Genomic DNA, 16,763 nt, shown 5'->3' with positions numbered 1-16,763 from the left:
CATGAAGGGTCTAGACAGAGTAGAGAGAGAGAGAAACTGTTTCCATTGGCGGAAGGGTCAAGAACCAGAGGACATGGATTTAAGGTGATCGGCAAAAGAACCAAAAGGTGACATGAGGAAAAACTTTATACAACGAGTGGTGAGGATCTGGAATGCACTGCCCGAGGGGGTGGTGGAGGCAGATTCAATCATGGCCTTCAAAAGGGAACTGGATAAGTATTTGAAAGGAAAAAAAATTGCAGGGCTACGGGGAAAGGGCGGGGGAGTGGGACTAGCTGGTTGCTCTTGCAGAGAGCCGGAGCAGACTCGAGGGGCTGAATGGCCTCCTTCCAGGCTGTAACCTTTCCATGATTTTAAGAGCTTCTACAAGTATGTAAAAAAAGGGAGAAAGTAACAAAAGTAAACATTGGTCCCTTAGAGGCTGAGACAGGAGAAATTATAATGGGGAATAAGGAAATGACAGACGTTACACAAATATTCTGTATCTGTCATCACAGTAGGAGACACAAATAATGGGGGACCAAGGATCTAATGAGTGTTATCAGTAAAGAAAAAAGTACTGGAGAAATTAATGTGTCTAAAAGCCAACAAATCCCCTTTAACCTAGGGTTCTAAGAGGTGGCTGCAGAGATAGTGGATGCAATGGTTGTGATCTTCCAAAATTCCCTAGATTCTAGAACGATCCCAGTGGATTGGAAGGTAACAAATGTTACCCCGCTATTCAAGCGAGAAGGAGAGTGAAAGAAAGATATAAAACGAACTACAGGCCAGTTAGCCTGACATCAGAAAAATGCTGGAATCCATTATTAAGGACATAGTAACAGGGAAGTTAGAAAATCATAATATAATTAGGCAGAGTCAACATGGTTTTATGAAAGAGAAATAATGTTTGACAAATCTATTAGAGTTTTTTGAGGATGTAACTAGCAGGGTAGATAAAGGGGAACCAGTGGATGTCGTATATTTGGATTTTCATAAGGCATTCGATAGATGCCATGTAAAAGGTTGTTACACAAGATAAGGACTCATGGGGTTGGGTGTAATATATTAGCATGGATAGAGGATTGGTTAACGGTCAGAAAACAGAGTAGGGATAAACGGGTCATGTTCAGGTTAGCAGGCTGTAACTAGTGGGGTGCCGCAAGGATCAGTGCTTGGGCCTCAGCTATTTACAATCTATATTAATGACTTAGATGAAGGGACCGAGTGTAATGTATCCAAGTTTGCTGACGATACAAAGCTAGGTGGGAAAGCAAACTGTGAGGAGGACAGAGTCTGCAAAGGGATATAGACAGGTTAAGTGAGTGGGCAAGAAGGTGGCAGATGGAGTATAATGTGGGGAAATGTGAGGTTATTCACTTTGGTAGGAAGAAAAAAAGCAGATTATTATTTTAAAATGGTGAGAAACTATTAAATGTTGGTTTAAGACTGAGCTGAGGAGGAATTTCTTCATTCAGGAGAGTTGTGAATCTTTGGAATTCTCTACCCCAGAGGGCTGTGGATGCTCAGTCGTTGAGTATATTCAAGGCTGAGATCGATAGATTTTTGGGGAATCAAGGGATATGGGGATCAGGTGGGAAAGTGGAGTTGAGGTTGAAGATCAGCCATGATCTGATTGAATGGCGGAGCAGGCTCAGGGTGGGGGGTGCATTATGACCTGCTCCTGCTCCTATTTATGTTTATGTTTATGAACCTTCAACACTTGTGAAAGATTCTTGTACCAATTCTGTGATTTGTGCAGTGGGGATTCTCAGTTTTGAAAATGCCCGTAAAGAAAATAATTTGTATTTATAAAGCACCATTCACAACATCACAGCCATTGAGTTAGTTTTGAAATGTAGTCACTGTTATAATGTAGGAAACTTGGCAGCTAATTTGCGCACAGCAAGATCCCACCAACAGCAATGAGAATAAAATCAGCAGAATTGTTTTTGGTGATGTTGATTGAGTGATAAATATTGGCCCAAGACACTGGGGAGAACTCCCCTGCTCTTCTTCAAACAGTGCCATGGGATGTTTTACATCCAACTGAGAGGGAAGACAGAGCTTAACGTCTCATTCAAAAGGCAGCACTCCCTCAGTACTGAAGTGCCAGCATAGATTTTGTGTTCAAGTCTCTGGAGTGGCCTCAAACGCTGTACACGTGATCTGTCCGGTTGAAATCTACAACCAGAAGAAAATCAGTCGATGGAACCTCAGACACTAGAAATGGTTCTGCAGCAAAAGTACAGCAAACACTTGCCAGCCATGTACAGCAGAACGTCAGGGTGCACACACCCCTCCAACCAAAATCTTCAACTTGGCAGTTTCCTCAATTGGGGTTAGTGAAGGTATTGGTTTCCAGGAATCGGTTTCAGGGTCAGCAATGACCAGCATGGAGATTCAGGAAGTATTGAAGTTAAATATATGTTACTACTGCTCAGTGAAGGGTATTTTGGGTTTTAGCTTCTGTTGAAGTGGACAATGGAATTCCATCTCCAGGTAGGACTTTTTAAACCAGGTATCTTCCCAATCCATTAACCAAGAACCCGTTCCCTCACAATGATTGTAAGCAGGTGGAGAATCAGTGAGGTGGTATTCTCCTCATGTAGTGAGCATCTTCCCCTCAGTCACTCGTATCAGGCTTCAGATGGACCCAGTTTAGCAGCACATATCCCTACATTAGTGTAGATGAGGATTCCCATTTCCTGTTGATCCCTCAAGAAGCTCATCACCACCTAGGCCACAGCAGTTTGCCCAGGTCAGCACTCCTGCCACTGGACTCAATATCCATCCCCTTTACCATCAGTGCACTGTAGTCTGTACAATGTAGCGAGGTTACCTCCCTCCCACTGACCTCTACCACCAAGGACAAGGGAAGCAATGTTGTGGCAACACCATCCTCACTTGGTGAGGTAACACTCTGCCTTAGTTAGTCAGACCAAATACCTGGAACTCCCCCGGGGAGCACCTTCGCCACACGGACTGCAGCGGTTGAAGGCGACCCACCACCACCACCTTCTCAAAGCAACTAGGGATGGGTAATAAACACCTGCCTTGCCAGTGTCACCCAGATCCTAATTTTCCCTCAGGGTTTTGCTGCATTTTAGAAGGAATGAGGAGAGGTAATATAAACTAAAAATAGTACAATTTTAAAGGGGGTGCAGGAACAGAGACCTTGGGGTGTTTGTACACAAATCTTTGAAGGTGGCAGGACAAGTTGTGAAGGCTGTTAAAAAAAAGCACAGGGGATCCTGGGCTTTATTAATAGAGGCATAGAGTACAAGAGCATGTAAATTGTGCTAAACCTTTATAAAACACTGGTTAGGCCTCAGCTGGAGTATTGTTTGCAATTCTGGGCACCTCACTTTAGGAAGGATGTCAAGGCCTTAGGGAGGGTGCAGAGGAGATTTACTAGACTGGATCGAGGGATGAGGGACTTCAGTTAGGTGAAGAAACTGGGATTCTTCTCCTTAGATCAGAGAGGGTTAAGGGGAGATTTGAAAGAGATGGTCATAATCAGAACAGTTTTGACAGTAAATAACACACACTCTCTCTCTCTAATGGCCTTTTCCTGTTCCTAAAAATTCTTGTGTCCTCGTTTCTTCTCTGCAAACGAGAAAAGTATAGCAAAAGTTTGATGCACGTTAATAGTCGACCAGCTACAAAGCCATCTCATAATGAGGTCTTCAGCCATGGCCAGTGTGTTACAGAACTTTAAAAAGTTTCTTGGATCTTAAAAACAAACTGTTCAGATATTTCACCAGGTATGCATCAGCAAGCTTCTGTTGTCGGAATGTATACAGCTTGGTGACCATGAGGAGGGAGGCGATAATGGTTTGTTGTGGATGATAAGGGTTTCATCTCCCTGTAGGATCTGTCCCCATTTCTGCTCAATTATCTTTCTACTCTCAATAAAGTTGTTTATTGTAGGTGTTGCTTTTGGATGAACCATTAAACCGAGGCCCCATCTACCCTCTCAGGTGAGCATAAAAGATCCCATGACAGTGTGAAGAAGAGCAGGGGAGTTCTCCCCGGTGTCCTGGGCCAATATTTATCCCTCAACCAACATCACAAACAGATTTTCTGGTCACTATCACATTGCTGATTGTGGGATCTTGCTGTGCACAAATTGGCTGCCTGGTTCCCTACATTACAACAGTGACTACACTTCAAAAGTGGCTGTAAAAGCACTTAGGACATCCTGAGGTCGTGAAAGGCGTTATATAACTGCAAGTTCTTCTACGTACTAAATGATCTAAAACCCTTTTTAATTCCACTGATCCCAAATTTAAAAACAGAACTTCCATTAGTATCCAAAGACTTAGACACTCAGGAGACTTAAAAGGCACCGAGTAAAATGGGCAAGAGGCAAATGAAGCCATAGCAACTGAAAGGCTCCTTAACTAACCGGCAACTGAGGGTCCAGTGATCGAGTGGTCCTGGTGCTGTTAGACTATGCCAGTCTATTAAAAATGTAACAGATAAAAGAAATTATTTAATGTAATGTTTGTAATTATGAAATACATTTAATATGTAACCATTGTATTAATCATATGTTTATAATAACCACGTTTATTTTATGTAACCACATTTATTCAATATATTAACCAAGGCAGTTGTATAGTAGTTAGCTTGGACAATGTGTGTTTTTAATACTTTAAGTTTCATAAATATAAAAGAATCTAGCATGTCTAGAAAAAGGCAAGCTACATTGCCCGAGATATACGGGGGTCACCAAGGGCACGTTTCCAGCGTGACGTGCGCCAGACGCCATCTTGGTCTAGGAGTTAGCGCATGTGCAAATACCAAACGCTGGAAGCGTGTAAAAGTAGGGGCAAAACGTGTGCAGTGTGCAACACTGATTTAAAGTGAGACACCATTTTCAACCATAACGCTCAACTCAACACACAGTCCTAAGCCCGACCATCTGAATGTGTCTTACAGTGCCTGGAGGAGCACTATTTAAAGGGACCATGCAGGTGTTGCAGGATTAATGCTTCTGACTGATGGAGGAGTAGGAAGTGTTTTTTTTGAAGCTCCCTATTCTTACTGAGAGTTTCTAGGAGTACATTTGAGAGTGGTTTGGCAGGTATTGCCTTATGGTTCGGAAAGTTACAACCCTGGTGGAACAACATTCCTGCCATGGGCGGTCTGCTCGGGCTCCCGCTGGGCATCGAGCATGACTGGGAGCATGCAGAGAGGCCACGCCCGGCAGGTCAAGCTGCGAGGAGACGGAGGCCCTATCCAGTGAGGGCCTTCCAGGAACAACTCTCTTACCTCAACATGACCGAGGAGGAATGCATCCAACACTGGAGGTTCACCAAGGAAGCCGACACCAAGATCTGTCAACTGGTGCGGCCACAACTGCAGCCTGAGAGCAGGGCGAGGACAGCATTGCCTGGGGCTGTGAAGGTCACCGTGGTGCTGAATTTCTACAGCTCAGGATCATTTCAGGCCTCTGCTGGCGACATGTGCAACATCTCGCAGTATGCAGTGCACTGCTGCATAAGGGAGGTCACAGACGCACTGTACCACGAGGAACAGGTTCATCACCTTCCCTCTCCACAGAGAGGAGCAGATCGAGCGAGCACGGGGGTTCGCCCGCATTGCTGGTTTCCCCATGGTGCAGGGTGCCATGGACTGCACGCACATTGCCCTGCGTGCCCCGCACATCAACTCAGCCGTCTTTGTCAACCGAAAGGGCTTCCACTCCCTCAACGTGCAGCTGGTGTGCGACCACACGCATCGCATCATGGAGGTCGATGCCCACTACCCTGGGAGCAGTCACAACGCCTTCGTCATGTGGCAGTCCAATGTGCCAGCTATCTTTCACCCAACTCGGCAAGCCAAAGGCTGGCTACTGGGCGACAAGGGCTATCCCCTCATGATGTGGCTCATGACACCGGTCAAGAATCCATGCACAAGTGCACAGCAGGCCTATAATGAGAGCCGTGCTGCCACACGCAACATCGTGGAGCACACCATAGGCCTCCTCAAACAACGCTTCCGCTGCCTGGACCGGTCTGGAGGAGCCCTGCAGTACTCCCGAGCGGGTGGGCAGATTCGAGGTGGTCTGCTGCATGCTGCACAACCTCGCCATCATGAGGGACCAGCCTTTGCCACCAATGATTGGAGAAGACCCTGAGCCAGGAGGCTGAGGAGGAAGAGGATGAGGAGGAAGACGCAAGGGTGCAACAGGAACCACACGCCTTGTCTGCAAGGACTCTGCGTGCTCGCCTGATCCGTGCCCACTATCAATAATGTGAACTACATCCACGAACTCATCCACAGTCCCACACTCCCCACCTTTCCACTCCCACAAGACAATCAAATCACCCTCCATCTGATTACACATTGGTTTCTCCCTCAGCTCAAATCTTTCAGAACTGGAAGTAGCGGCTCCGAGCGATCCTAGGCCCTATTCCCAATAGTACTGGACTAGCAACCCAGAAGTCATGAGTTCAAATCCCACCAGAGAAAGTTGAATTGAAATGGAATGGGCTGGCTGAAAAAGTTACTAGATTGTTGTAAAAACCCAACTGGTTCATTAATATCCTTCAGGGAAGAAACCCATCAGTCCTACCAGGCTACATGATTGAGGGCATTAAGAGTCAGAGCAACAAGGAATAGGCAATAAATACTGCCACGCTAGAGTCGCCCACATCCCAAGAACAAATAACATTCTCCCAGTCGCACACTTTCAATTTCTTTCATTTCCTTCCTTTTAAATTCAAAAACCAGCTTTATTATTTCAAAAGGCTGAGTTTTACCCAGCCAGGTAGGCCTGGATTTAAATTCAGAAGCCTGAGTCCAATGCTTTGGGCCCAACTATCTTTTTGAAAAAGCAGTGCAACTGGGACAGCAGAAGAATTGGTCTCCAGGAACTAGTTTCAGTAAGTGTGTGGTGATTAGGTAGAGAGGGTATTCAATGAATCTAGGAGTCCTGAATTCAAGTGTAAAAGACTAAAATTCCACTTCCAAAAAAAGGTCCCCGTTTCATCAAAACCAACTCACTTACAATAACTAAACACCGTGCGGGTCAGCTAGCAGGTAATACTACAGATCGCAAAAAGCTAATGAAAAATAATTTTAAAAAGAATGATGGGATGTTGGCCTTCACTTCAAGAGGGTTGGAATTCATAAGTGAGGAAGTGGTGCCTCAGTTGTACAGAGCCTTGGTCAGACTCCATTTCTGAGATACTGCGTTCAGTTCTGGGCACCAAACCTCAGGAAAGATAAATTGGCTTTGGATGAGGTGCAGCACAGATTCACTAGAATGTTACTGGGGCTTAGAGTTTAATTATGAAGACAGGCTGCATAAACTTGGTTTGAATTCCCTGGAGTTCAGAAGGTCGAGGGGAGATCGAATGGAGATCTTTAAAAATGGTAAAAAGGGACTCAAACAGGGTAAATACCACAAAACTATTTTCTCTGGTGAGGGAATCCAGAACAAGAGGGTCTAATCTTAAAATTAGAGCTCGGCTGTGCAGGAGTGAAATCAGGAAGCAGTTTTCCCCACACAAAGGGGAGTGGAAATCTGGAACTCTTCACTCAAAAGGCTGTGGATGTTGGGACAGTTGGAGCTTTCAAGACCAAAATCGCTAGATTTTTTTTTTAGGTAAGGGTATCAAGGGATATGGAGCAAAGGCGGGTAAATGGAGTCAAGGTATAGATTCAAGGTGGGAAGTGGTGTTCCACAAGGATCGGTGCTGGGACTATTTACATAAACGATTTTGACTCGGAAATTGGAGGTACAATTTCAAAATTTGCAAGACACCAAATTGGGGGTGGGGTGGGCGGGGTATAGTTAATACTGAGGAGGACTGCAACAAAATACAGGACGACATTAATACACCCATTCTGCAAGTTTATCATTGGCAAATTAATTTCAATATGGATGTGAGGTATTACGTTTTGGTCGGAAGGGGCCACATACTGCTCGGATAAGAGTCTCCAATAGGGTCGAGGAGCAAAGGGATCTCAGGGTGAAGATACACAAATCACTAAAAAGTAGTGACACAGGTTAATAAGACCAATAAAAAGCAAACCAAGCATTGGGGGTTCATTTCTAAAAAGGACTAGAATTGAAAAGCAAAGAAGTTATGTTAAACTTGTATAAACCTTGATTAGACCACACTTGGAGTATTGTGCACAGTTCTGGCCTCCATATTATAAAAAAAGGATGGAGAGGAACTGGAGAAAGTGAAAGAGAATGATACCAGAACTGAGGAAGTTTATCAGGAAAGATTGAACAGACTGGGGCTCTGTTCTCTAGAAAAAAGTCTGAGGGGTGACCTGATAGAGGTCATTAAAATTATGAAAGGGTTTGATAGGTTAGACGTAAAAGAAGATGTTTTCACTTGTGGGCAAGTCCAAAACTAGGGGCCCATAATAAAATAGTCACTAATAAATCCAATAGGGAATTCAGGAAAAACTTCTTTACCCAGAGAGTGGTGAGAATGTGGAACTCGCTACCACAAGGAGTGGTTGAGCATCGATGAATTTAAGGGGAAGCTAAATAAACATATGAGGGAGAAGGAACATTCTACATAGTTCTATTTAATTCTATGTAATCAGCCATGATCTGCAGGAGCATGCTCCTTCCCTAGTAACTAACTTTAGCTCTTCAGAAGTCTATGTGAGGAATAGCTTGCTGTTCTCAGGTTTAACCAAGTGCTCAAAACATTTCCACTGGTCACAGCACCTGTCCAATTATCAGCAGTGTTTCTTTTAACTTTTTTTTAAAAAAAATTCATTTATGGGACGTGGGCATCACTGGCAAGGCCGGCATTTATTCCCCATCCCTAATTGAGAAGGTGGTGAGCCGCCTTCTTGAACCGCTGCAGTCCGTGTGGTGACGGTTCTCCCACAGTGCTGTCAGGTAGAGAGTTCCAGGATTTTGACCCAGCAACGATGAAGGAACGGCAATATATTTCCAAGTCAGGATGGTGTGTGACTTGGAGGGGAACGTGCAGGTGGTGGTGTTCCCATGTGCCTGCTGCTCTTGTCGTTCTAGGTGGTAGAGGTCGCAGGTTTGGGAGGTGTTGTTGAAGAAGCCTTGGCGAGTTGCTGCAGTGCATCCTGTGGATGGTACACACTGCAGCCACTGTGCGTCGGTGGTGAAGGGAGTGAATGTTTAGGGTGGTGGATGGGGTGCCAATCAAGCGGGCTGCTTTGTCTGGATAGTTGCGAGCTGCACTCATCCAAGCAAGTGGAGAGTGTTCCATCACACTCCTGACTTGTGCTTTGTAGATGGTGGAAAGGCTTTGGGGAAGTCAGGAGGCGAGTCACTCACTGCAGAATACCCAGCCTCTGACCTGCTCTTGTAGCCACAGTATTTATATGGCTGGTCCAGTGAGATTCTGGTCAATGGTGACCCCCAGGATGTTGATGGTGGGGGATTCGGCAATGGTAATGCCATTGAATATCAAGGGGAGGTGGTTAGACTCTCTCTTGTTGGAGATGATCATCGCCTAGCACTTGTCTGGCGTGAATGTTACTTGCCACTTATCAGCCCAAGCCTGGATGTTGTCCAGGTCTTGCTCGGACTGCTTCATTATCTGAGGGGTTGCAAATGGAACTGAACACTGCAATCAGCGAACATCCCCATTTTTGACCTTATAATGGAGGGAAGGTAATTGATGAAGCAGCTGAAGATGGTTGGGCCTAGGACACTGCCCTGAGGAACTCCTGCAGCAATGTCCTGGGGCTGAGATGATTGGCCTCCAACAACCACTACCATCTTCCTTTGTGCTGGGTATGACTCCAGCTACTGGAGAGATTCCCTGGATCAATTGGTACAGATTACTGTCCAATTTTCAAACCCAACCCTAGTCCATTGAACTATAATTAACTATTTAATGCTTTTGATGAACACTGGCCCCCAATTCAGAAACCTGCCCAACTTTATAGAAGTTTGAACAGGGTCAATAAAGTTTAAAATCAGTCTCTATCCTTCTTAACCCAAGTAGTTGCAGCATCAGATGTTTATTTGTTGTAAAGAGATCCTGTCAAATCTCAGCTGCTTACAGCAGTTAGAGACAGGTGAATTGAACCATTCCTGTTACAGATCAGCCTTCTGAACAAGGCCAATTCATGAAATTAGACTGATTTAATCTCACATCAGTGAAATTCCTAAACTCTACAAGTTGGGTTTTTAAAATCACTGTCACCTCAGCTTAGCAGCTCATCGAGAGACAGCACCTCAGACAATCCAGCACTCCCTCAAAACTACACCAGAGTCAACCCAGAGTACGTGCTTAAGTCTTGTAGTGGGGTTTGAACCCATAACTCTTGGCTTAAGAGGCAAGAATGCTGCCACTGAGCCAAGTTCAAGTTTCAGTCTGTTGGAGAGCTCGACCTTTGTTGCTCACCCACTCAATCACTTTCTCTTTTAGAGGCATTTTCAATAGGTTTATAAATCACCCCACACGGAGCATTTAAGGTGCTGTGCACAATAGCAAACACACTAAAGCCACTGTACTAACTCGATCTTCAGGGGATTAAAGCTGAGAGGACACCAGGTGTCCAGCTCAAAAAGTTGCATCACAGTGTGGACTTTAAAAAAGGTTCACTTTGCAGTTACTGCAGCTGAAATTTTAAGTCTACTAATATCTTCCTGGGAGATCAGAGAAACTGTTCAATTTCACATCTCAAACAGCCTTCTCTACTTGGAGAGGTCCATCTCAAAATCCAACTGTTTTGTGTTAGGAGAAACATTTCTCCCCCCCTAGTAACCACTCTTAAACCTTGTGTAGGTTTGCAGAACGTTCTTTCCCCAGCTGTGCTGTACCCTCCCCTCAAGAGTCACTTCACCCTGGAACTCTGAGTTCACAGCTGGCCCACATGTTGCATCATTTCCCCCCAAACAGCTGGGGAGTGCAGGCTGGCCCTTTTATATAACCACTTGTCTTAGGTGGCTAACAATGTGCCTGACATGGTTTCCCTTCTCTTCCACCCTCCCCCCACCCCACCAAGAAGAAAAAATAACTATAATGACAGAATGATTTAATTTTATTTCCAATATTACAATTAATGAACAGCTGTCAAAATTAATTTAGGATCCAATAGGGTCTGGGGTCCATCAACAGTTTGAGCAACTGCAGGACTTAAGGGGAACTATTTGAACTGGAAGTCTCTGGAGGCTGGGAGACTCTTGAAGTTTGTGTCCAGAGAGTCAGTCAGTCAGCATGTTCACCGTTGTGGAGCTGTAAATTCTGATATAACAAAGTTATTCAGCAACTATAAATTCATCCAATTTATTTTGTGGATGACAGTGACCAAGTCCGGTTTTAATAAATTCACGCGGTCCTACATTAATCGTATTGTATCGTAATATAGAGAATTGCATTCATTTACTTTTATCCATAAGCCCAGGTGAAAGGTCGAGCACGGTTGGAATGTGTAAGAGAGAAGGTGTGACAGATCATCAGATCATTAGATAATACCAAGCTTGGGTTTTCAAAGTCTGTTTATTGCAGGGACTGAGGGAGGTGAGAAGTTTTACAGTTTTCAGGTCTTGGACTAGCAAATGTTGACAGTAGTCGATCAGGACCTGATGAGATTGACATTTGAAATTTAACACAAGACACTTTCTGATACATTCTAAAAACAACAATAGAATCTGTATGATAGGGTCAAAGATGGACATCTCAAGCCAAAGAGCCAAACATTGTCCTCTCCCAGTCTCTGCTCTGGAGGTGAAGAGAAAATATGGTCATTGGTGGCAGCTCGACCTCTGATCAGGAGTTTTCTCCCAAAGGAGTGAATTTGACGCTAATCAATGCCACATCTATCCTAGCATGGATGATCTTTGCCTTTGGTGCTAAGATTCTATGCCTGTGCTCAGAGGATGCTGGTTTCTCACTGAGGTGCATTTTCACAGACACGGACTGAATTCCGGTACCTCGTTAATTGGTCATTCCTCATGCGTGAGTCTAAATAGTGAGTGGTATCAAGCTATTTGACTATGGTAGGCATGTGTCAGAGGGAACCAAATTCTAGGCTTACCCAAGATCAAACACACACGTTCCGGCAGGGTCATTATACAGCCACCAGGAGCAGGCAAGTGGGCCAATATTTCACTTCCCCAGCCCCAGATGCCTGAGCACAGAATGGGAATGATACCCTGGACCTGGCTTAACCACAACAACAACAAAAACTTGCATTTATATAGCGCCTTTCACGTAGTCAAAACCTCCCAACGGGCTTCACAGGAGCGATTATCAAACAAAAATTGACACCGAGCCACATAAGGAGATATTAGGACAGGCGATCAAAAGCTTGGTCAAAGAGGTAGGTTTTAAGGAGCATCTTAAAGGAGGAGAGAGAGGCGGAGAGGTTTAGGGAGGGAATTCCAGAGCTTAGGGCCGAGGCAGCTGAAGGCACGGCTGCCAATGGTGGAGCGATGGGAATCGGGGATGCGCAAGAGGCCAGAATTGGAGGAGCGTAGAGATCTCGGAGGGTTGTGGGGCTGGAGGAGGTTACGGAGATCTCGGAGGGTTGTGGGGCTGGAGGAGGTTACGGAGATCTCGGAGGGTTGTGTGGCTGGAGGAGGTTACGGAGATCTCGGAGGGTTGTGGGGCTGGAGGAGGTTACGGAGATCTCAGAGGGTTGTGGGGCTGGAGGAGGTTACGGAGATGGAATAACGTCACATCACATAGTACGTTACCCATGAGCGATCGGGGAGATGGGAGCCAGGTTCTGGTGAGGTCCCTCGGAAGTGACAGCCGCCTGGGAATGAAATCACGATGATCGTAGCGAATCAGCAACCAGCAACGGAAAAAAAATCGAGCGCGGTGTAACGGGGCTGCAGATTGGCTGTGGGCCCGTCTCATGCTATGGACAGGGACCAATTCCACCCCCTCTATTACATTTCACCCCCCCTCTATTACATTTCACCCCCCCTCTATTACATTTCACCCCCCCTCTATTACATTTCACCCCCTCTCTATTATATTTCACCCCCTCTATTACATTTCACCCCCTCTATTACATTTCACCCCCTCTCTATTACATTTCACCCCCTCTATTACATTTCACCCCCTCTCTATTATATTTCACCCCCTCTATTACATTTCACCCCCTCTATTACATTTCACCCCCTCTATTACATTTCACCCCCTCTCTATTATATTTCACCCCCTCTATTACATTTCACCCCCTCTATTACATTTCACCCCCTCTCTATTACATTTCACCCCCTCTATTACATTTCACCCCCTCTATTACATTTCACCCCCTCTATTACATTTCACCCCCTCTCTATTATATTTCACCCTCTCTATTACATTTCACCCCCTCTATTACATTTCACCCCCCCTCTATTATATTTCACCCCCTCTATTACATTTCACCCCCTCTCCATTACATTTCACCCCCTCTATTACATTTCACCCCCTCTCTATTATATTTCACCCCCTCTATTACATTTCACCCCCTCTATTACATTTCACCCCCTCTCTATTACATTTCACCCCCTCTCTATTACATTTCACCCCCTCTATTACATTTCACCCCCTCTATTACATTTCACCCCCTCTATTACATTTCACCCCCTCTCTATTATATTTCACCCCCTCTATTACATTTCACCCCCTCTATTACATTTCACCCCCTCTCTATTACATTTCACCCCCTCTATTACATTTCACCCCCTCTCTATTATATTTCACCCCCTCTATTACATTTCACCCCCTCTATTACATTTCACCCCCTCTATTACATTTCACCCCCTCTCTATTATATTTCACCCCCTCTATTACATTTCACCCCCTCTCCATTACATTTCACCCCCTCTATTACATTTCACCCCCTCTCTATTATATTTCACCCCCTCTATTACATTTCACCCCCTCTATTACATTTCACCCCCTCTCTATTATATTTCACCCCCTCTATTACATTTCACCCCCTCTATTACATTTCACCCCCTCTCTATTACATTTCACCCCCTCTATTACATTTCACCCCCTCTCTATTATATTTCACCCCCTCTATTACATTTCACCCCCTCTATTACATTTCACCCCCTCTCTATTATATTTCACCCCCTCTATTACATTTCACCCCCTCTATTACATTTCACCCCCTCTCTATTACATTTCACCCCCTCTATTACATTTCACCCCCTCTATTATATTTCACCCCCTCTATTACATTTCACCCCCTCTATTACATTTCACCCCCTCTCTATTACATTTCACCCCCTCTATTACATTTCACCCCCTCTCTATTATATTTCACCCCCTCTATTACATTTCACCCCCTCTATTACATTTCACCCCCTCTATTACATTTCACCCCCTCTATTACATTTCACCCCCCCTCTATTACATTTCACCCCCCCTCTATTACATTTCACCCCCTCTATTACATTTCACCCCCTCTCTATTACATTTCACCCCCTCTATTACATTTCACCCCCTCTATTACATTTCACCCCCTCTCTATTACATTTCACCCCCTCTCTATTATATTTCACCCCCTCTATTACATTTCACCCCCTCTATTACATTTCACCCCCTCTCTATTATATTTCACCCCCTCTATTACATTTCACCCCCTCTATTACATTTCACCCCCTCTATTACATTTCACCCCCCCTCTATTACATTTCACCCCCTCTATTACATTTCACCCCCTCTCTATTACATTTCACCCCCTCTCTATTATATTTCACCCCCTCTATTACATTTCACCCCCTCTCTATTACATTTCACCCCCTCTCTATTACATTTCACCCCCTCTCTATTACATTTCACCCCCTCTCTATTACATTTCACCCCCTCTCTATTACATTTCACCCCCTCTATTACATTTCACCCCCTCTCTATTATATTTCACCCCCTCTATTACATTTCACCCCCTCTATTACATTTCACCCCCTCTCTATTATATTTCACCCCCTCTATTACATTTCACCCCCTCTATTACATTTCACCCCCTCTCTATTACATTTCACCCCCTCTATTACATTTCACCCCCTCTATTATATTTCACCCCCTCTATTACATTTCACCCCCTCTATTACATTTCACCCCCTCTCTATTACATTTCACCCCCTCTATTACATTTCACCCCCTCTCTATTATATTTCACCCCCTCTATTACATTTCACCCCCTCTATTACATTTCACCCCCTCTATTACATTTCACCCCCTCTATTACATTTCACCCCCCCTCTATTACATTTCACCCCCCCTCTATTACATTTCACCCCCTCTATTACATTTCACCCCCTCTCTATTACATTTCACCCCCTCTATTACATTTCACCCCCTCTATTACATTTCACCCCCTCTCTATTACATTTCACCCCCTCTCTATTATATTTCACCCCCTCTATTACATTTCACCCCCTCTATTACATTTCACCCCCTCTCTATTATATTTCACCCCCTCTATTACATTTCACCCCCTCTATTACATTTCACCCCCTCTATTACATTTCACCCCCCCTCTATTACATTTCACCCCCTCTATTACATTTCACTCCCTCTCTATTACATTTCACCCCCTCTCTATTATATTTCACCCCCTCTATTACATTTCACCCCCTCTCTATTACATTTCACCCCCTCTCTATTACATTTCACCCCCTCTCTATTACATTTCACCCCCTCTCTATTACATTTCACCCCCTCTCTATTACATTTCACCCCCTCTATTACATTTCACCCCCTCTCTATTACATTTCACCCCCTCTCTATTACATTTCACCCCCTCTCTATTATATTTCACCCCCTCTATTACATTTCACCCCCTCTATTACATTTCACCCCCCCTCTATTACATTTCACCCCCTCTATTACATTTCACCCCCTCTCTATTACATTTCACCCCCTCTCTATTATATTTCACCCCCTCTATTACATTTCACCCCCTCTCTATTACATTTCACCCCCTCTCTATTACATTTCACCCCCTTTCTATTACATTTCATGTGACTGATCCCTTAATCTGGAGGGTTCGAGGTTGGAATCTGTGGCTTGAAGGTCACAGTTTTGCAAAATTGTAAAATTATAAATGAAAACCGATCGACTATCAAGCAGGCCTGAAACACAAGGGACAGGTCTCGAAGACTTTCCCAGCCTTAAGTAATTTGTGCACGAACAGTACAGGGGATTAAATGCCACAACACTGCATTAGCACAAGCCTTGCAGCCCATTACTGCCCCAAGTCAGAAATACTACACCTGGAACCCCTAATGGAAAGCCGTCTGAAATACAAGCAGGGCTCTCTAGACCATCCATCACCAGGCTACTGGCACACTCCCCACACCGACTCCTGGTCCAGTACACAGGCCGAGACACAGCACTTCACTGCTGCATAATCATAGGTTTACAGGACATTGGATGTCCCATCAAACACTCCCAGGGCAGGTACAGCACGGGTTAGATACAGAGTAAAGCTCCCTATACACTGTCCCATCAAACACTCCCAGGGCAGGTACAGCACGGGTTAGATACAGAGTAAAGCTCCCTCTACACTGTCCCATCAAACACTCCCAGGGCAGGTACAGCACGGGTTAGATACAGAGTAAAGCTCCCTCTACACTGTCCCATCAAACACTCCCAGGGCAGGTACAGCACGGGTTAGATACAGAGTAAAGCTCCCTCTACACTGTCCCATCAAACACTCCCAGGGCAGGTACAGCATGGGTTAGATACAGAGTAAAGCTCCCTCTACACTGTCCCATCAAACACTCCCAGGGCAGGTACAGCACGGGTTAGATACAGAGTAAAGCTCCCTCTACACTGTCCCATCAAACACTCCCAGGG

The sequence above is a fragment of the Heptranchias perlo genome, chromosome 21 (genome assembly GCF_035084215.1).
Source record: "Heptranchias perlo isolate sHepPer1 chromosome 21, sHepPer1.hap1, whole genome shotgun sequence".
NCBI lineage: Eukaryota > Metazoa > Chordata > Chondrichthyes > Hexanchiformes > Hexanchidae > Heptranchias > Heptranchias perlo.
This window is presented reverse-complemented; position numbering follows the sequence as displayed.